General features: G+C 39.1%; 1 long non-coding RNA gene across 1 annotated transcript in view; it reads left to right on the forward strand.

The window, feature by feature from the left end:
* The first annotated feature begins 378 nt into the window (after nucleotides 1-378).
* LOC133749905 (uncharacterized) overlaps nucleotides 379-21162 on the forward strand; it is a 65928-nt gene continuing 45144 nt past the window's right edge. Inside the window, exon 1 of the long non-coding RNA XR_009864630.1 lies at nucleotides 379-541. This is a non-coding gene — a long non-coding RNA (uncharacterized LOC133749905). The remainder of the gene's footprint in view (nucleotides 542-21162) is intronic.

The raw sequence follows: 21162 nt of genomic DNA on the forward strand, positions 1-21162 counted from the left end.
CAGACTGCCTTGGAAAAAAAATTGTGAAATTGAATGTCAGTACTGGATTGTAATTGCTCTCAATGCCCCATCCTCCATCCCAGAGCAGAGAGAAGAGGTGTCTCCATATAAAGCCATCTCCTCCACCAGGAAGCCTGGTGGGTATTCCCCAAGGAAGGAGGAAGGCTATGACTCAGGGAGGAGGCAGAGGGTGTGGTTCCTTTCAGACATGCTCCAGCTGCTCCATAAGCTGGAAAGACATTGTAACTTCTCCCTTATGGGTTTTGTTCAAGTTTTCAATGTCCCATTTTGGAGATAACATTGGAATTGTGTTTTTTATCCTGTACTATTTGAAGAATTTATGAATTGTTATCTGACCATATCAATGAAGTTACAGATTTTTAAGCTTGTTGCTTTTATAGCGTGCCATTAGGCCAGTCTTACAAGAACCTCCATGGAGATTGGAGAATGGAACTTGCTGTGATGAAGAGCAAGGTCATTCCAAAGATGTTCTATGAAGACTCCGCCAGTATTGACTTCTAAGCCGGTTTCAGCACCATTGGTGATCTCCCCTTTTACACTCTCACTTTGAGGGACTTGACCTCTGAGCATTCCAGGAAGTGTGTTTCCTAGACTGAAATGTTCATTCACAACATCCCCAAACAAAACACTTTTTTTTCTCAATTGACTCATAGAGAATGCTATTTTAGGAAGTCTTTCTAAGATGGCAGGTTTCTGTGCAGTCATATCTGAAAGAGGCATGCTTATAGGTGCCTGTAAGCTAGGATTGTGGGGATGACATGAAAAATTTGGCTCCAAAGCTCTTTAGCAAAAAGCCTAGTTCAGAGACAGGCTAGAACAATGGGCTGAAAATGATCTTGGCCTTTCAAGTGCTTTATCCTATCCAAAGTTTCAGTGAAAGAACCTGATCTCTCAGAAAGTATTTCTTTTATTGCCAACCATAGAGAATCACTGACAAAACTAATTAAAGAATTTGAACCTCATTCCCTCTTTCATTAGCTGACCCTCAACCAGGGGCTGGACTCTAAACAAAGGCGCTCTGAGCCAACATGATATAGAATGAGCGGCTCTCACCCGGGTAGGGAAGGCTGCACGCTCTCACTCTCCTCTTTGAAAGAGCTACTTGAGTGCAAAATACTTTGTCCTTTTTTTTTCTTTCTTTTTACAATGGAAAAAGATTTGGGTTGCCATCAGAAATAATGAAGTTTGAAGTTCCTGAAAGTTATTCATTTATTGGATTCGACTTTCCACCCTTTCCTTGAATTCCGGGAGCCAGGTCAAGACAGTCAGTTCTCATGGAAAATTAAGTACTTTTGCAAAGGTGCTTAAAGAAATATGCTTGTTTCAGGTTTCAGACTCTCAAGGGGATGATGGTCATTGATTTCCAGGCTGAAGACAACGATAAAGACTTCCAGATATAAATGGGCTTGTATGGAAGCCAGCCAGCCTACCTGAAAGGCTTCCTGCCCTGAAATACTCTGTCCTGCCCTGGTTATTCACCCTTCTCCTTCTTTATTCCTTCCCCACATTTTAAGATTGCATCATTTGGCAGTCATAGTAATGATCACATAGAATGGCATTTATTGATTGACTATCTTGGCTGATTGCAGAATAACTATTTTAAGATTGTGAAATGATTTCTGAAAGTTACATGATCATCCACTGAAGTAAGGGCTCTATTATTACCATATATCTTTGTTAGCTGGTCATGCAGCTGACATAAATCTTAAAAAGAGCAGCCTCAGGGAGGAAAAAAATTTTATTTTATTGATATGGAAAAATATTAGGCTTAGAGATTCATAATTTATTTTTCACATTAAGAAGTAGAAACAAATGTTATTGTATTTTAAAATGTATTTCCCTTTTATTTTTAACGTTGGTGACAATAAAACAAAAGTTTTGATGTGAGATCCATATGTGAAAATAAAAGCACACTGATTTGACTTCTTGCTATGCTGCTGATCAGTGTGCATGATTGCCCTTGTTGAACAGGCTTTTCCAAAAGCATTTTACATCATGTCAGGTTCTATCGATGCTTCCTAAACCAGAGCAAAGCTAAGTATATATAATAGTGGCAAAATATAAACAAGGGTAGATACAAGTGTATACACAGAAGAGGAGCGTGTGAGTTGCTCTCTGTCTCTGGCCCAGAGTATTGTTCCTGCTGTGTGCATGCCTAAGGATATCACCCAGGGAACCAGATGCAATGCTTTGGCACTTGATCTAATTCCCTTACTCTGGAGACCTAGTCATCAAAGACAGAGAGATTCTCTTGCAAATGACCAAATACTTGACTTTGAACTTTGGTGAAAGATTTAATGTGGAGTGATCAATGAGTGAAATTGCATTATGCAATCCCAGAAATATGAAAAAAAAAGTGGAAAAAGAAAATTAAAATTCTTGGATTATTTGAACATGAGAGCATGGAATTTACTTTAAGGAAGGTCCTCTATGACAATGGAATCTTGAAGGAATCACAACTGAAATCCAAATAAATTGAAAACGGTCTTCTATATTTTTTTAAAAGCACTCTGCTGAATTGTGCTAAGTAGAATACACTGTTTTCTCTTCCCTTAACAAAATCTTGGGTGTATTCCATAACTTCCTGGTCACATTTGGTAATTAAAACTTAGTGTGGCTTAATTTAAACCCTTAATTGCATATCCAATTTAAAGCTAGAGCTGTGACTCTGGCTGCTTAGAAAGAGGGTGGGGGCAAGATCTGGCTCTGGAACAATGCTCTTCCTCCTCCCCAACCCCCCTTCTAGACCCTGCTGCTCCTGGGAGCTTGCGGTAAGGCTAGGGCATTCAGACAAATTCTTCCTTAAATGGCCACTTGCCCATGGGAGGAAGGTACCCCTGGACCTTGTTCTCATTCTTCCTCATTCCTTCCACCACAGGTAATTCTCACATAGGTGTCATATGCGTGATTTTAAGCTTTCTGCAGTCACCCCAATGCAGCCTTGTCTGTCATAGCCCTGGGTAGCTAGGTAGGGACCCTGTAGCTCTAGTACCTTCACTAATGTCTGGGCTCTTTTAAGTGGAGGCTATGAAAAACTGTGATCTTCTTTCACGTCTTGTAAGCATGGAAGGAAATGAAGTTTGGTGTGGGTCACCCTGTACTTCCCTGGTATTTCTACCACAGTTCATCTAAGTTCTGATACTGATTCTGTCAGAAATTTCTGTGCTGCAAGTGGGTCACGGCTTGCATATTCCCATATGCTTGTGCATGCTTCATGCTCCATACAATCAAGCTCCCACAAGGGTTCTGGCACCCACACTTTTAAGGAAATATCTGAGTTGACCACCTTTGGAAGCTCAAGGAGGCTTCTAGCTTTGAACTGAGATGCCTGTTTCCCTTTATTGTGGATGCTACTCTCCTGGATTCCCTTCCCTTTGCTTCTGGAGAGGCAACATGCCCTTCTCTGTTCTTCGTTATATTTGAGAATCAACTGTTACACATGCACTGTAACTCCAGCAAGGCCCTAGCTCAGTGCCTCTCCTGCCACGCTCCCTAGACAAGGAAGTCTTCATAGGGTTTTGCTTGTGGGTTATGAGACTACCCTGCCGCTTCTCAGTCACCTTGAGGGTGATATCTTATCCAAATGATTGATGGCTTCTTGATGTGTCTTATTAGAATGCTAAACAATCTTTGTATTTGATGGAAATAAAGATCCTCTTATACTAGCAAAAATGGACATGACCTAAAGTGACTTATCTGGTTCTGACAAATGCAAAATGATGGGCAACCAAATGGAAGATTGCATTTCATGTAGTATATATTATTAATATTCACAATGATTTTAATGTATTATTTGTCATTGTATTTTTTAAACTTTTACTTTTTAAATTTCATTTGAAAGGAAGAGAGAGAGAGTGAAACAGATAGATCTTCCATGTGGTAGTTCACTCCTCAAATGTCTGCCATAGCCAGAGCTGGCCCAGGTCAAAGCTAGGAACCAGAAACTCAATCTGGGTCTTCCATATGGGAAACAGGAACTCAACTACTTGAACTATCACATGCTGCTTCCAAGGGTGTGCATTAGCAGGAATCTATATTGGCAGCATGGCTGAGAAATTCTAACCCAGGGACTCTAATATGGAATGTAGGCATCCCACATGGTGACTTGATGACTCAATATGTATAACAAATGTCCAACCCACAAAATGATTTTTATACTTAAGGCTCAAAGAATGAACTATTTCTTCATTAAAATTAGGGGAAGGAGACTGAACTGAGCTTATCGTCCCAAATCATAAGCAAGTATCAGAGGACAGGTAAATTTAGATTCACAGAGATACATATGAAGGGGCTCCAAAAATTCATGGAATATTCCTGTTATCTTTAAATTCCACGTTTCACAAACTTTTTGTAAGAGTCTCATATCACATACAACTTGCTTTGAATCCTCTTGTGAATTCATCTGCTTGATTATACCCCCGAATCAATAGATCCATCTATGTACCCATCCACTATCCGTCCTTCCTCCTAGCCACATTTCCTTCTATCTGCCCACCCATCCACTCATCCTTTCAATATCTTAATTGTTGTCACATCCATGCTGTACTTCAGTGTTTCCATTATGTGGTCCAAAGGTCAGTGCTTCAGCATCATTTAGGGTATGGAATAGGGTTAACAAGTACCCCAGATGCATTCAATTGCAGTTTGAGGAGATGAACTAAAGACTATAAATGTGCTTTCTCATCAAGGGAATCAGTGATTAGTCTCCTCAGTGATATTTTCCCAGGCATGATTAGCTTCATACACACACAGAACCTCTTCCTATGAGACATGTTCAACCTTTCTTATTCACAGGCAAACTTTGATGTGCAATTTAAATCAACTGTGACTATGAATATTTTCTCAGAATGTGGAAAATTTTTTAAAGTTCATTCAGAGAGAGTTCACACCAAAAGGACACTCACTGATTGCCCTCTAGCCTCATACTGCAGTACTATGTCACCACATGAAATTATTGTTCATTTATTTGTTGTTCATTCTCTACCTTTTCAAACCTGAATATAAACACAATGATATTAAAAACATTGCCTGCTTGTTCACTCTCAATTCATAGCACCTGGATTAATACCCAAAACAAGAAGCACACAGTGTCTGTTGATGACTCATAAATATATGCGAGCAAAACACAAACTTTGCCAAAATAATTGGAAGACATTGAAGTGAAGTAAGGATTATGGTGGATATGGGAGAACGGGTAGGGTGGGTTTTGGAGACATTCCTACAAGTATTGATCTTGACCTGTAATCTGAAAACCCTTCTGAAAGATAAAGAGAATGGAAGGTAGGAATGTGTCTCTGCTCTGTTGACCAGTTCAGGCAGAGGCCCTGAGGCAGAAGTTGAGAAAGGGACTCTGAGGACTAAGAAGCCCAGCCTGGTTAGAGGGACCCTGGAAAGGAAAAGTCACAAATGAGAATGGTGGTAGGGTGGGGCTGGCTGGAGGAGAGTTTGAAGGCAATGGTCAGAAGTTTATATCTGGTCCAGATGGTAATAGCAGGCCACTGGAGGGCCATGTTTACACATTTTCAAAATCCAATTAGGATACCACATGTTTTTATGGTCTAATCACCCATTTTGGACCCATTAAATAAATTAGTTGAAAGAGAAAAACAAAGGAAAAAATAAAACGATGTGTCATTTGATAGCATTAGGAAATCATGGGATAAATGTGTTAAATTGGAATGTTTGACCTGGAACCAAATGAATCCAAATATGGTCTTGATGACTTGAATCTCGAACTGAACCAGACCCAGAGCTTATGTTTGAAAATATGCACAGTTAAGAACAAATTAAAAAAAAAAGAAATTATGGTGGGTTTGGGTGAGGAAAATAGACATTTCTCTGCATTTTGAATGGTTTAGAAATTTCCTCACTAACAGCAGAAGAAAGCCAGCTGACCCCTCATGCTTGACTTCCAGCTCTAGATGACAACAGTTCTATAGAACACTGGGTGATATGCTGGAGGAGGAAACAGCTGTTTCAGTGGAATTCCCACTGGAAAGGAAGGAAGTCCAGCCATCCAGATGGGGTCAGGCAAAGGCCCAGGGTAGGCGAGAAAACTGACACTGCAGGAAGAAGATGATGAACAAGCCTGGGATTTTGGTGGGACCTACTATGTGTCCTTTCTTTAGCCTTAGCCACAGATTAGACCATTCAGAATGGGAAATCTCATGGCAGCAACTTGGATGTGGGCAGACAGACACAAATGCTGTTTTATTGGGAGAAAGTAATAATCCCCATCCTCTCATGCTAGGATGATTTTATTTCTTAGAATCCCAGGATTCAAAGTGTGGTTCTCCCATCAGGATATCCACCACCTATGGGTCCTTGTTAGAAACTGAGAAACCTAGCCCTCTCCCAGGCTTATTAAATATGGATACTCATGTTAACAATATTGCCCAAGTAAGTGATTCACAAGCATGTTGAAGTTTGAGAACCCTTTTGTAAGAGTTTGGTGCAAATGAGATAAGATAAATGAGATGTGAGAAAAGTTACACAATTATAATCCCACAGAAAGGAGTGTTGGTAGTTCCACCCCAGCACCTAGATAAGGTAGAAAAAGTGCTAGGACTTACCTGAATGGATTCAACCATAGAGGCTCCAGCTCACAGGTGTGCATCTTTGTGTATGTAAGCAGGTATCTTTGGGAATGCACTGCTGGGAAAATGTCTGCTATTCCCACCCCAAACTACATGGTGTGGATCCGGTTGCTTTTTTCTTTCCCTTATGGCTTTGCGGACACTGTCTTTTCACTCAATTACACTCAGTTCCTTCTCAGTTTCACTTCACCTTCCACTCTCATATCTTTCTTGAGTGCAGCCCCAGCTCAACCAAACACTGAGGAAGCTGAATGAAGACCACATTGGAACTATTTGCCATTCAGCTGGAGAAATGAGTCTACAGTCTCTTGAGTGTGGAGATTTCCCAGATCCACCCTCTTTCTTGGGCTGAGGGAACCTCCCTCGTTATTTGCAGTGCAATTTCCCTCCTGTGAAGTCTTTACTTAACTCCTTATCAGGCTCTAAACTTGATTAGCAAACCTGTGCCTCTTCTACCAACTCGCAAATCTATTGCTTTCCTTTGTACTTCCTAGCCTCTGCATAAGGTAATGCATTGCAATAGATAAGAGCAGTGACTCAGTGTCTGATAGGCTGGGTTTCAACCCTGCTCTGTCACTCTGAGATCCTAGTCAAGTACCCAGAATCTAGGAGCTGAAAAGTTTCTTTACCTATAAAACAGGAACAATAATACCAGCTGCAGAGGTCTGTTATTATCAAAGTGTTGTTACCTAAAGTGGCTAGCACACTACCTACATATAGTGAGTACTCCAAAAATGATAAATGACATCCACCTGGTATCCTCCAATGGTAAATTCATTAGATTATCTTGGCTTATAAGAAACATTAGTATATCCAAATGCCTCATTTATATTGTGATTACTTCAATTCTCTCTAGACAGGCCTGCCTAAGATTCATGGATATTTTAGGTGAAGATACCACCACCTACACATTTAATTACACTAATCTTTTATCCAGAGCAACTAAAAGAAAAAATAAAATAAAGCAGAAAAATGCAAAATCAGGAAATGTGTCATGATAAAACTATGAGTACATTTTTTGAGTCTCAGGCTCTAAGATGAAAATTCTAAATGAGCAAAAGATCTTGACCATGCTTAAATAGTTCTATGTTCAGAATTCTTATAAATTTCTGGGAAAGTTAATTACATACCTCTCAGCACAATGACACCATCTTCAAGTCACTATTGAGAATCCAAGAATTTTTAATGAAGTCAAATATGTATATATGTATACACACACATATGAAGTTCACATATGCATTTGCAGAAAGTTGGTCCGACATAATCTGTGCTCTTTCAGAATGATGATAAATACAAATGGCATTTCACTTCAAGCTGTGGAAATAATACATGATTTCTGTTCCTTTGGCTGACCAGTCATTTATCACAGGTCATTCACATAAAGTCGCATGGCTTGGTAAACTAATCACTAAGTTCTTTCATGTAGTGCTGTGTGCTTCTTGGTACATCAAATGAAATGAGCTTGATAATTTCAGTTTTGTTTCTTGGGACAAACCAAAAACAATTTGCCTGAACCTACTAAACTGGATCCGAACAAGGGAGTAGTTGGGTCTTACTTTGGATTCTTTGATAGCCAGTAAGTCAATTCTGACTTCTGAGAAGAAGCTTTGGCTGAAGACATAGACAAGAAGATAATAATTGAGAAATGGGTATGTGTGTGTGCACATGTGCTGTGTGTGTATGGGAGTATGCATGTCTCGCTGTATGTGTAGGCATATGCATGTATCATCTGTGTGTGTGTGTGTGTGTGTATCTGTAGTTGAGTGAAATGACTAGGAAGGCAAATATTCTGAAAGTTTCAAGTTGCAACTCTATAAAATTTTTCTCAGGATACACTATAGATGTTTTCTTTTTAAAAGAGAAATGTTAAATCCAGATATTTTCAGTAGTTTATCTTTCTGATCCCTCACAACAATACTTATGGTCACATAAAATCTAGAACTTTGCTCCCTCTCCATCAAAAGGTGACATCTACATCCCCTCTTGTTGAAATTGTGTAGGCTTCTATAGCTACCTCAGTGAATAAAACATTGCAGTAGTGAAGCCTTATAACTTCTGAGACTGTATGGATAAAAGTGCACAGCTTTTCTCTCTCCCACCACATGTCTATCCTTATCTCTGTCAACCTTTCTCCATGCATGTATTGGGAACTCTGGCTAACATGTGAGAAGTCCACCTTCTCCCAAACTGCCACACTTGGGGCATTCTGCATTGAGACCATACAACAGAAGAGAGACACATTTAAGAGTACCAACTGTTTGAATCTTCCCAGCCAAGACAGTGAACTATCAATGTGACATTGGATCTCTCAGATGATTCTAGCCCACAACCCTCATGCTGCTCTAACCCAGGCCATGAGGAGCCAGGTTTCAAGCCACTTCAGCAAGTGCAAAATGTTTGAATGTGACAGTTTAGTGCTGCTCGTACCAACCATTATCCAAATTGCAGATTTGTAAGGAAAGTAAGTGTTACTGTTTTAACTTACTACATTTTGGGTAGGTTTATCACACAGCAACAGATGTGTGGAATATACTCCCTATGAAATTTGTTCACTGATATCAATTTCATTTTGAAGAACCATAACCCAATTCAAAGACAGACCCAAGAACCTGGGTTCACAGAGGCAGACAATTGTGATTGAGTGTTGATTTGGTGACAGCCAGTGAGTTGATTTTAGTGTCTGAGAAGGATTCCGGGCCTGGAAAGCAGATACCAAGATTCTTAGAAGTCTGTGTAGCACTGCATACCAATTGCTGACTCCTTGATTTGATGAAAAAACAGGGGCAGAGTGGGTGAGATTGTGTAGGATTGTGTACCACCTTTGCAACTTCATGTGATTTTGACTATTTCAATACAATTTTCTATTAGTTGTGTATGAATGTTGAGTGTGTGTGTGTGTGTGTGTGTTGTGTGACTGTGGTGAATGGGCTGATTTGCCATGGCTAATATCCTGATGGAAATTTCACTGACAGAAAATGTTTGATCTTAACATATTATAGTATCTTAAAAAAGAAACATCAAATTTAGATTTTTAAATAATTTCTATTTACTAATTTATTTCAGAGACAGAAATCTTCTGTTCATTGATTTACTCTCAAAATGTCCACAACAGCTGGGGACTGGGCAAGTCCAAAGCAGAGTCAGTAGCTCAATCCAGATTTCTCATATGGGTGGCAGAGACACAACTACTTGAGCCATCAGAAAGCTGGAATCAGGAGATAGGCTTGGAATTGAACTCAGAAACTCAGACGTGGGAATGCAGGCTTCGTAACCCATACACTGAATATTTCTTTAATTCATTTACTACTCCCCATGCCTCACATTGAATTGTACAGTGAGAAGAGGCCTTCTACAATCAAATGGCACAGTGTTCATAGTGGAGAGACTATGGTAAATACTGATAAATGAGCTCTAAGAACAGTGAAAGAATATCAGCCTCTACCAGGGAGTCCCAATTCTCCCAGGGACTGATGAATGAAGGAATGTTGCTAAGCTTTCTAAGTGTCCCTCTTTGTGTTGTCACTATCAGATTTACTTTTCTGATAGATTTATGAATGTGGCAATTATCACTAACTAGGCTGCAGAATCAGGAAGGACTGAATGGAAATGTACCATATGCATAACCCTCTTATGGAGTATCCCAGAAATCCATTCATTTTTCCAATGGAGTGCCTAAAAACCTTGATCTGCTTAAAATAAAAAAGAGAAGTAGTATTGAAGGAAGCTTTTTTTTTTTTTAAATAAAAGAGAGATGTAAGTGTAGGCTGAAGATACTGACATGAGTCATCAACTGTGAGATAACTTTTCTCCCTGAAAGTCCAATGGTCATAGAAGGAATCAGGAGTGAAAAAAGCTACAGTGAAACAGAGATAGAGGTCAAGAGGCTCTTATCTCAGAGGAAGACCAATTAATTAATAGTTGAATGAACGGAGCTCTTGATTTTTCCTTTGCACTGGTTTGATGAGGATGATGGTGGTGGTAGTGGTGGCAACACTTTGTATGTTTGTTGTGGGTAAATATGTTAATTTTGAAGCAATTTATTGGGTGAAATAAGTTAGTATAGACCATTGACCTAAGTGGCTCTGAACAGAGGTTTTCAAACTGGAGTGATTATTACTTCCTGTAGCATTTTCAAAATGTGGTTTCCAGCCTGCTCCAAACCTTATGTGTAAGAATCCTTGAGAATAGAGCCCTAAATTCTACATCGTTAAGTGCTCTCCAGATGATTCTTAACATCACTGAGATTTGTAGAAATGAATTGATACTTCATTTTTCCACCCTTCAAATGATAATTGACATCTGGTCATTTGTGTTATTGCACTGAGATAATAAAACTCTACGAGAGGTTCCTGGTGGATTCTTTCAAATAATGAATTTATGGAACACAGCAGACCTGATACAAACTATCATGTAGGTGATTTTATTTTTAAATATGGCTATTTTAGCCAAAGAATCCCTTAACATATATATCCTAAATATCCTTACTACCTCCTTCACTGAATGTCCATAGCTCACCACACAAAATGTACCCAGATTAGACATTGCATTTGTGTGTGGAAGTGAGAGTAGGGGTGATCCAAGAAGGACAAGCTTGGGAAAGATCCCCATTGATATAGACAATACGATCAATTAGAAAGTGTATCACAAATCGTTGTAAAATCTAACAGTTCAACTAGATCAGCAGCCAGAAGGACTTTTGAAAAGGAATGGGTACTAAGAAAATGTGTTCTTTCTATACTAAGAGCACTGACATTGTTTGGAAGAAATAAACTTAGAATGATCAGATTGCCAAAGAGGAAGGGATTTTTACACAAAAACTAGGAATATTCTTAATTTTGTGACCAGCAGAGTTCCAGCCTGATTATCTCTGCACTATTAGGCAAAGTTTAACTTCTCTGGCTTACAACCACCACACCTCAGTGGCTTAACATAAAATGGATCTATTTTCCATTCGTGTCATAGTACAATGAACACCCCTAGGGCCATACTTCAATGAAGAACTGTTCAAGGCTTTGGGATCTCTGTTCTAGTTGTCCTATCATTTTCTTGGGTCTCAGACTCCTCCACTGGAATCTTTACATTAAACCAACAAGCTAAAATGAAACAAAAAAATAGTTGAGGAAAATCCTCTTGGCAGGTTTATTAAGGGCACATACCAGGAATTTTGTTATCCAGAAACCAGTTTCATGGCCTCCCTAACTGCATGTGTGTTATAAGATTAGGTCCAAATAGAAACAGATTTTGATAACACGAGAGTGGTCTTTGCCACATATCCTTGGCAGCTTTCGAGATACAATGGGATGGGAAGGGTACCTATGATTCTTTCTCCCCTAAACCTGTAACCCCAGTTTAATTATGAGAAACCAAGCACACAAATATGAATTGAGGGAATTCTAGAACTCACAGTGCAGCAGTGTTGGAAGGGAGAGTCTACGTGGGAGATGTTTGTGTCAGGAGGGCTCCACACTCATGACTAGATTAATGCCGCAGAAGTCAGTCAGTTCTCTGGGAGGGGGTTGTTCTCGTGCCGGAAGTTCACTGCAAATGTGAGTTCATCTTCCTCAGCTCTCCTTTGTTCTCTTTTTTACTTTCTGAACATTGTGAGGTAACACAAGCCCCCCCCCCCCCCCAGAAGTGAAACAGATGCCCATGCCATTCTGTTGGGTTTCCCAACTCCAGAACTATCACCAAAATGAATCACTATTCTTTATAAGTGACCCAGTTTGTGGTATCCTGTGATAACAACAGAAGGCAAAGACAATGTACATTGGGAAAGGTGGTTTGTTATCCAAAAGCCTCATGAGGGAGCATTTTCCTTATTGGCGTTGTTACAGATTAATTGTTCCATCTTAGCATTTTTAACTCTGTAGGGAAATAAATTTTTGAAACTGATTGTTTTATTGTTGGGTAAGTGCATTCAGAGTAGACATATATTAACTAATCTTAGAGACTGAAGTCAAGTGGAACAGCCAACAGGAGAGCACATTCCATCCAGTATTGACTTAGAGACTTGCCAGAGTAGAGCCCATGGATTCATGTGTTCCTTGATTCTGATTCACATTTTTTCTGTTGTTTTTCCCTTAAACTCAAATTTTCTATGTTTTTCTAATCATAACAATATAATAGAAGAATCTAAGAATCACATATTAGTAAAAAAAATAATAAAGAAGAAAACAATGATACCTGTAATCCCACTATCTAGCAATAACTATGGTTAACATTGTCCAGGCATTTCAATACACGTATGTACAAGCCAGATGTCAGCTGGGTCTCTGCTCCTCCTTGTCTAGATAAGATGCTTTGGACCTTCATTTCATTGCTTTCCTCAAGACTTTGGCAACCTCCCAGGATTTCACACTCTATTGCTCACCTGCAACTTTGGCTTCCTGCTTCTTCTGAATCCCATTCTCCACTCTTGAGCCCACAGCTGTGCCTTTACTTTGCTTTGGCCAAAGACCCAAATATGGAAATCAGGGTCTTTCCTTGATTCAACAGTAACAACAAATCATCCATACAAGGGTGTTTTGATGCATAACTCACTTAACTGAATGTTTCAGGATGTAAAGGCTGTTTTCACTCTTGAATGTTAGACATCGTTTTCTTTGGACTTCTTGGCTTTTAAGCTTTGTTACCCAGCCATGCATTTTCTCCCCTCTTGCCATTCTCATTTTGCTTTCTTCCTCTTGCAAGAGGAAATATTCTTCCTTTTTTTCCGGCATAACAACACAGATGGCTAAAAATCTTGCCTACAAACTTAACTTCAGGAGTTCTTTCTCTGTACAGTGTCTCTTCTGAATCTTTGACATTGTCATGAAGTGGGCTTGAGTTATTGAAAAAGGCCATTCACATCCCCATACTCATCTGATGTTCTTACTGAAGCATAGAGATACAACACTAGTCAAGATCACATGAGTGCTGTTTTAAGGGAGATAGTAAAAAAAAAAAAATCAGTTTCAATTCTTAGGCCCTCCCTCACATCAAGGATATAAAAGGTTAAGACAAGAGATTAAGGAAGATGTCAGAAAAATTTCACTGGGTACTGCGCATCGTGGATGTTGAGAATCTTCATCCCAACCACAAGGAGAGAGGGTGCAGGATACTTCCCATTTCACCATCAAGTCATAACAAAGAGGGGAGCAACATTTGATACAGAGGTTAAAATGCCACTTGGGATCCTGGCATCCCATAACGGAGTACCTGGGTTTGAGTTCCAGTTCTGCTTCCAATTCTAGCTTCCTGTTAATGCATATCCAGAGAGGCAGTAGCTTGGCTCACGTAACTGGGCTCCTGCCACAGTTGTCAGAGATCTGGATTGAGTTGTTGGATCCTGGCTTCAGTCTGACCCAGGCCCAGCTATTGTGGGCATTTAGGGAATGAACCAGATGATGAAACCAGACTATATGTCTGTCTCCAAGTTTCAAATATGTAAAAAAGTAATAATAATTTAAAAATACAAGAGAGAGATACTTCAAGGGCCACCTGGGATTGATCTGATTCTATTCTGTGTTGGAGAATCATAGTAGATTGATATAAAACTTCTGCTTGGAAAATCTTAGAATTTGGGGGTGGGCTAGATGTACCAGGCTTCCCTGCCTTCTCATAGGCAAAGGAGAAGGAATATTTCCTATGGACGAGTCAAGGAGTGCTGGTCTGAACACCTTCAGTGTAGCTCCAAAGGATATTCTGGAGGGGTCTTGGGTCGTAATAGACATAGTCTTTGTATAGTGGGTCACTGTGCAGGAACTGATAGATTGAAGGGAATACATGACAAAGTCATGGAAAATGTACTCAAAAGAGTCCAGTATGGGGGCAGGAGTCTCAAAAAAATAAAAAAAAAAAAAAGAAAGAAAGAGAAAAAGAAAGAACAAACAAAACAAAATATTGAAGGGTCTATTAGAAAAAGAAGGCTCTACCTCTAGCCAGGACCTGAGAACATGATGCCTGTCATTCACAGACCCTTCAAATAACTTTCCTGTCCCCCACCTCTTTCCTTCCCCATCAAGATCCTGAAAGGGTCAGAACCACATGAAGAGCAAGGAGAATAAGAAGTTAATAACCCCCAGTACTTCTGTTAAGGGATAGCTGGGTCCAGATTCTTGTTTCTGATGCAAGATAAGAATTGAAGGACAAGATGTAGGGAAAAGTCAGCAGAGAAGCAAGATTCATCTACATGCAAAGTGAAAGGACGCATTGAGGAAAGAACGCTCGGGAGAGAACTATATTCAGTGAGGCTTGGGTCCATCACTTTATCTAATGGAGGCTTAGGGGGTGCTGTTTGAGGTGGGGATTAGTTGAATATTCAAAGGATGTAGAATTTGGCCTGAGGACTACACATTTCGTTTCTCTTATTTTGGAAATATCAGAAGTGTCATGGCGCCAGGTGGGTGATGGAAGTGAAAGTGTCAGCCATAGTAATTTTACCATAATGATCTTACAATTAGCTGAAGGTCACTGCAGGGGCACAGCATGCTGGCAGCTATGTTGGTTGCTTACAGCCAGCTTGGGTTTTGATTGGTAAAACCACAAAAGCTACAGTTTTCCTCTACATGGAAGGGTGGAGGATTTGGGCGGTGCAGCTGGGGCTACAGGTAGATGAGGCTACAATGAGGAGCTGGCTACTTCAGCTCCTCCCTCCTAGCTTCCTCCCTGCTTACATCACTTGCAGATGTTCACCTGCATGAGGCCCAAACTACACAACGAGAGGACTTTATCTTAAAACCAAGTTTCAAATTTTGACAATTATGTGCCACTGGAGATATTAAATTACTGAAATGACACTGTATTGGTCTTATACAGACTGGTCATTTGTTATTGTCTCAGAATTTTTAAAAAGAAAACAAGACACAGAACTACTCAAGCTTTCCAACTAATAAAGTATGAAAAAACTTTGGAAGACAAAAAACAGATTCTACATAATGAGTTGCATTATTTTTTCTGTAACATTATCTTGTAATTATTAACAATTATAAATAATTATTAATCATTCTTTACCAGTATCATTGGATTCTGTTGCTTTTTTATTTTTTCCTAAAAACAACACTGACATGGTCACTCTCCTATATCCTCTAGTGTTACTTCAGGAGAACTGTGCGGTCAATTCAGCTAGGAATTTCCAAATTGACACCAATTTCTGTGTAATCTGCATGTGCTCTTGCCATGGATGTGATAGAATCTTCAGATCTGCCTCCTAACTGTGACTTTGCTCTTGAAACCCTGATCTTAGTGAATCGGTGCTCTCAAAGGACAGCATCACTTCCCAGCTCCTGGGGTGGTGCCTCATTCTCATTTTTGTTCCTTTTGCTTACAAATGTATTTTCCAAATCCAACCTGTTCATGTATGAGCAGCTGCCTTTATGTTGTTTTTATACTCTTTATTACTACCAGATAGACATGAAAATTCACCACTATTTGTATACCTTGGGTAGATTACTTATATTGAGGTCAGGAAAGCAAATTCTGTGGATCAAATTTTCCAACCAATATTTTTCTTCTGAAAAACATGCAATTGTTTCCTGACCTTGCTAAAGTGGTAATTAGGTTGGTTTGGTAAATAAGGTGTCTGCCCCAGGCCAGGAGAGGGGGGGTATTATCTGTCACAGCTCTCATTTGAAAGGTGGAAAGAATAAGATTGCTCTGAGTTTTCTGGAGCATTCAGTACAGGGAAAACAAGTTTTTAAAAAATCGTAAGAAATATTTCAAAACAGGACTTTAATGAGCAGCAATCCCCTCTGTCTATATTTGGCTATGAGGAATCTTCCTATAAAATAAAATTCCTAGCTGGCTGTTGCATGTCATTTTCCCTGTGTTCAATATTCACCAACATAAAGGTCCTATTTTGCCAACTACAAGCACTTAATTTTCATGCTCATTCATTTTACCATTTTCCTTAAAGTGAAAATAGCACTCAATTATCAAGGGAATTTAAAGGATTGTAAATAACAAATGCTATCTTACTCCCTGGAACTTATCTCACACTATGTTATGGATTTACCAGGTTTCACAAAATATCAAATATATGAGCCTTAAAGGGGAAAAGTCTCCATACGAGTATATGAAAAAATTCCTAAATTCCAGAAGGGTGAATGAACAGATGGATACTTTTGGGACATGTGTGTGTGTCATTTTTGTTTTACATTTCCTTGGCTCTGCAAGAGAACGCATTTTCTACAAAGTATGGTAGCTAAAGCGAGGGATCATATTAAACTAAACCTGGAAACAAGAAATGAGAAGTAAATAGTTTAGCAAAAATGCAGTTCCATATGTTAATTTTGAAAAGTTTCATTATTGAAACCACAGATTTAAAATAACAAGGCCACAGAGGAAGACAGAAAAGATAAATAGTGACTGATGTAATGGAGAGTATTTTTCTTCCTTAGAGGTATAGCTGCTACTGTACCTTATTCATCTATTTATTTTCAAGTTTTCTTCATTAAGAGCATTCAATGGTTTAATAAACTTTCATAAAAGTAATTCCTGACTAGTGCCCTTTCTATCCCTCAGCCCTGAGTAGTGATTTCTTACATAGAAAGTAAAGCTCTAGCAACATGAAGGATTAAACCACTGCAGACCCACCTCTTACCACAAAATATAAATTCTGGATGAGTTAACGCAACACAATAGCTTCTAAAGCATATCTGAAGGTGGTAGCAGGCATTTGGTTCAGCAGTTAAGACACTGCCTGGGATTCCCACAGAGTACCTGGGCTTGAGTCCCAGCTCTGCTCTCAATTCCAGCTTCCTGCTAATGTACACCCTGAGAGGCAGCTGTGATGGTTCAAATACTTGGGTCTCTACCACCCATGTGGGCCACTTGTATTGAGTTCTTGGCTCCTAGCTTCAGCCTGGTCCAGCCCCAACTGCTGCAAACGTTTGGGAAGTGAGTCAGTGGATGGAAGATCTGCCTTTCTGTCTCTGTTTATCTGTCTCTATGCCTCTCAGATATTTTTAGAATAGACAAAAAATCTCAGAAGGAGAAAAATAAATTAAGGGAATCCTTAGTTGCCAGAAATAAAGAATGAACTCCTGGCCAGAGGAGAGCTAATATAGTGGCATCCTGGTTTGGTGATGGGGTAATTCATATGTTTTCTTAGATGTATGTCCTACAATATATGGGTGAGGTACTAATGCTGACATGCACAGAGGAGATGTGGACTTTGGCCTCCTCAGTGAGTTATGGTGCTTGAACTGAAATGGGCATTAAAACCTTTTGAAAGCGTTGCCCACTCTGCGAAAAGACCCTCAATAGAAAAACTATCATGGTTCATCTGGCAAGCTCCAAGAAGCTTGCTGTGGCCCAAGATCCAGGAAAGAGTAGAGAAAGAAATAAACTGGTTTCTTGAGAAGTAGAAACTCAAGTCTGACACATGAAGAGGTGTAATAACCAAATATGTACTTCTAGCTAGTCCAGAATCTCAACTCAAAAATTATTGTTCATGTGTAACCCTTGGTACCTTGTAAAAACCACTGGGGATTCAAAGCTAAAAGAACTCAAAAGAAAAACAAAAGTATTGCCTTTATTTTTAATTCATATATGTTTATTAGAATGTCTTCTTGTTATAGTGTATCCAACAGTTTTGAATACTTGTAGATGGGGGATGTGTGGATTCTACATGTTGCTAGAATCCTTGAATTCCTTGCTATATAAGAAATTCCCACTCAAAAAAATCCAATATGAAAAATGTCAAGATTAGCTTGCCAGAAAAACTTGTAAGTAACATGAGTAATTACTCTCCATAAGGAAGAGTCAACCAGTATCATCAGGGGAAGCATTATTGCTCCCTGGAAACTCAAAGTAAAAGAACAGTTTGAAAGCAACTATTAAATAAGAATATGCAAAATTTTTGGATAATTTTTATTTTAAAGGAAATATGATAAAAATCATGACACTGTATATATATAAAGAACGATCTACTTAACCAAAACAAACATGTAGGGCTTCTTTCTGTAAAGAAAAAAAAATGTGTAATTAAAAATTCAAGGATAAGCTAAATGATGCCCTAAACGTAGTAGAAGGGAGACTTAAGAGGCAGAAATATATAATCCGGGAAATAACCTGGAATGCAGCATGGAATGATACATAAATTGGCATGTGAAAGAGAAGTTAAATGATATTTAGGATGGTCATAGGCAGTCAGAAATATTGCAAATTAAAATTCCAGAAAGACCGAATATAGTGAAAAGAATGATACAACATTCAAAAAGGTAATGACAAAGAATTTTTCAGGATTTATTAAAGTCATCAATTCTCAGGTACATGAAGCTCAGTGAATGCTAAGTGGCAGATTTTGAAACAAAGTCTTCACCTAGATGCATTGTAGTGGAACTTTGGAGTGCCAAAGACAAGGAGAAGATGTTATGAGCAGCTGGGATACAAAGGATATGTTCAGTACAAGAATAAAAATTAATTTGATAATGATCTCATCACCCAAAATAGAGACTTAAGATAAGGGAGTAACATACTTAAAGTGCTGAATAACTTATGTTGAAAACACCTGTTTTGTTGTTGTTGTTGTTTGTTTCAAGATTTGTTTATTTATTTATTTGAAAAACAGAGTTATGGAGAGTGAGGGAGAGGTATCTTCCTTGTTCACTACCAAATGGCTGGAATGGTCAGGGCTGGGCCAGGCCAAATCCAGGAGCCAGGAGCTTCATCTGGACCTCATATGTGGGTAAGTGGTAGGGGGCTCAAGCATTTGAGTTGTCTTCTGCTGCTTTGCCAGGCACATTAGTAGGAAGCTGGCTTGAAAGTTGAGCAGTGAGGACATGAACCAAACCTGCCGTCATATGGGATATCCCAGGAAGTGGCTTAATCTGCTGCACCACTACACTGAACCCTGGAAATAATTGTTAACTTAAGATTTTGTAAGCAGGGAAACTTCTACTGAGGAAAAATACAAAGACATTTCTAGATAAACAAGGAGTTGGAGTTTTTATTACAAAGATGCTTACTGAAAGACCTATTTAAGTCTGTAATTAAATTAGAAGAGAATTAACGCTGGAATGAGGAATATCAGCAAGTAGATAATCATTAAAATCGCAGATAAATCTAAGAGATTTGACTGTTAGAAATATTTGCAACAACTATTTCAGAAGGAACTTAACAGCCAGGGGGAATGAAAATGCTAGAATACAGTACAATGGAAGATAAGGGCTGCTCCACAGATTTAATATAAAATGTTTGGAAAAGGAGTGGATAAATTGATGCACTTATTAATGTTTTAAGATAAACATGTAGAAATCGAAATATAATATTTATTGTTTACTCCAGTAGATGAGGAAATGGAAAGGAAAAAGAAAAGCAAGTACATAGAAAACACAATTTACTTCATGTAACAGTATTCATAGTAAATACAAATAAACTACCAATTAAGTTATATATTAAGAATTCAAATATCTGCCATGGCAGTTGTGAATTCTGATCATTATTTATTTATTTATGGCAGAGTTATGAAGAGTGGGGAGAGAGAGAGAGAGAGAGAGAGTGGGAAAGAGAGAAAGAAAGAAACCTTCTATCTTCTGGTTCACTCTTCAAATGTTCATAAAGGCCAGAGCTGGGTTAGGCCAAAGCCAACAGCCTATAATTCCATCTGAGGCTCCCTGGTAGGGACCCAAGTACTTGGGCCATCTTCCAGTGCTTTCCCTGGTACATTAGTCGGGAGCTGGATCAGAAGTGAAGCAGTTGGGACTACAACTGGCAGCAGGCAGCAATTTAACCTGCTATGCCACAACACAGGCCCTTCTTTTTCCTTCTACTATATAGAGAAATGGCCCTGGATCCCATGGTAAGTGGAAGGAAACAGAGATTCTAGTGAAACTTTGAGAGACCTATACCTCAAGAGAGAAATAAACTTCATTGTATTAAGCCATTGATATATTGGAGCTATTGATTACAATAGCATAAGGTAGCCCATTCTCAGAATATGGACAAGAGATACATGTGAAATATAAAGAAATATGTTTGGCATGCAAGGTGATGCATAAAGAGAGACAGGAAATCACCTATCAAAACAAAATTTGCACACTAATATTAAGTTAAACAAAATAATGGTTAGGACTAGAAAAATATAGATAAAGAAATAAAAGATAAAGTATAATTTTACATAAGGTTAAGCAACACATTGCCAGAAAGATGATAATCCTGAATATTTCTACATCCAACATCATAGCCCTTATATCTATGAAGTTAAAATAGTGAGAATTGGGGCCAGCACTGTGGTGTAGCAGGTGAAGCCGCAGCCTGCAGTGCCAGTGTCCCATGTGGGCACTGATTCGAGTCCTTGCTGCTCCATTTCCAATCCAGCTCTCTGCCCGGGAAAGCAGTATAAAATGGCCCAACTCCTTGTACCCCTGCACCTGCATGGGAGATCCAGAAGAAGCTCCTGGCTCCTGGCTTCAGATTGGCCTAGCTCTGGACTTTGTGGCCATTTGAGAAGTGCACCAGCGGATGGAAGACCTCTCTCTCTCTGCCTCTCTGTCACTTTGCCTTACAAATAAATAAATAAATAAATAAATCTTTTAAAAAAATAGCATTGTGAGAGAGATGGACA

This window comes from Lepus europaeus, chromosome 20, assembly GCF_033115175.1.
Source record: "Lepus europaeus isolate LE1 chromosome 20, mLepTim1.pri, whole genome shotgun sequence".
In the NCBI taxonomy this organism is placed as follows: Eukaryota; Metazoa; Chordata; class Mammalia; order Lagomorpha; family Leporidae; genus Lepus; species Lepus europaeus.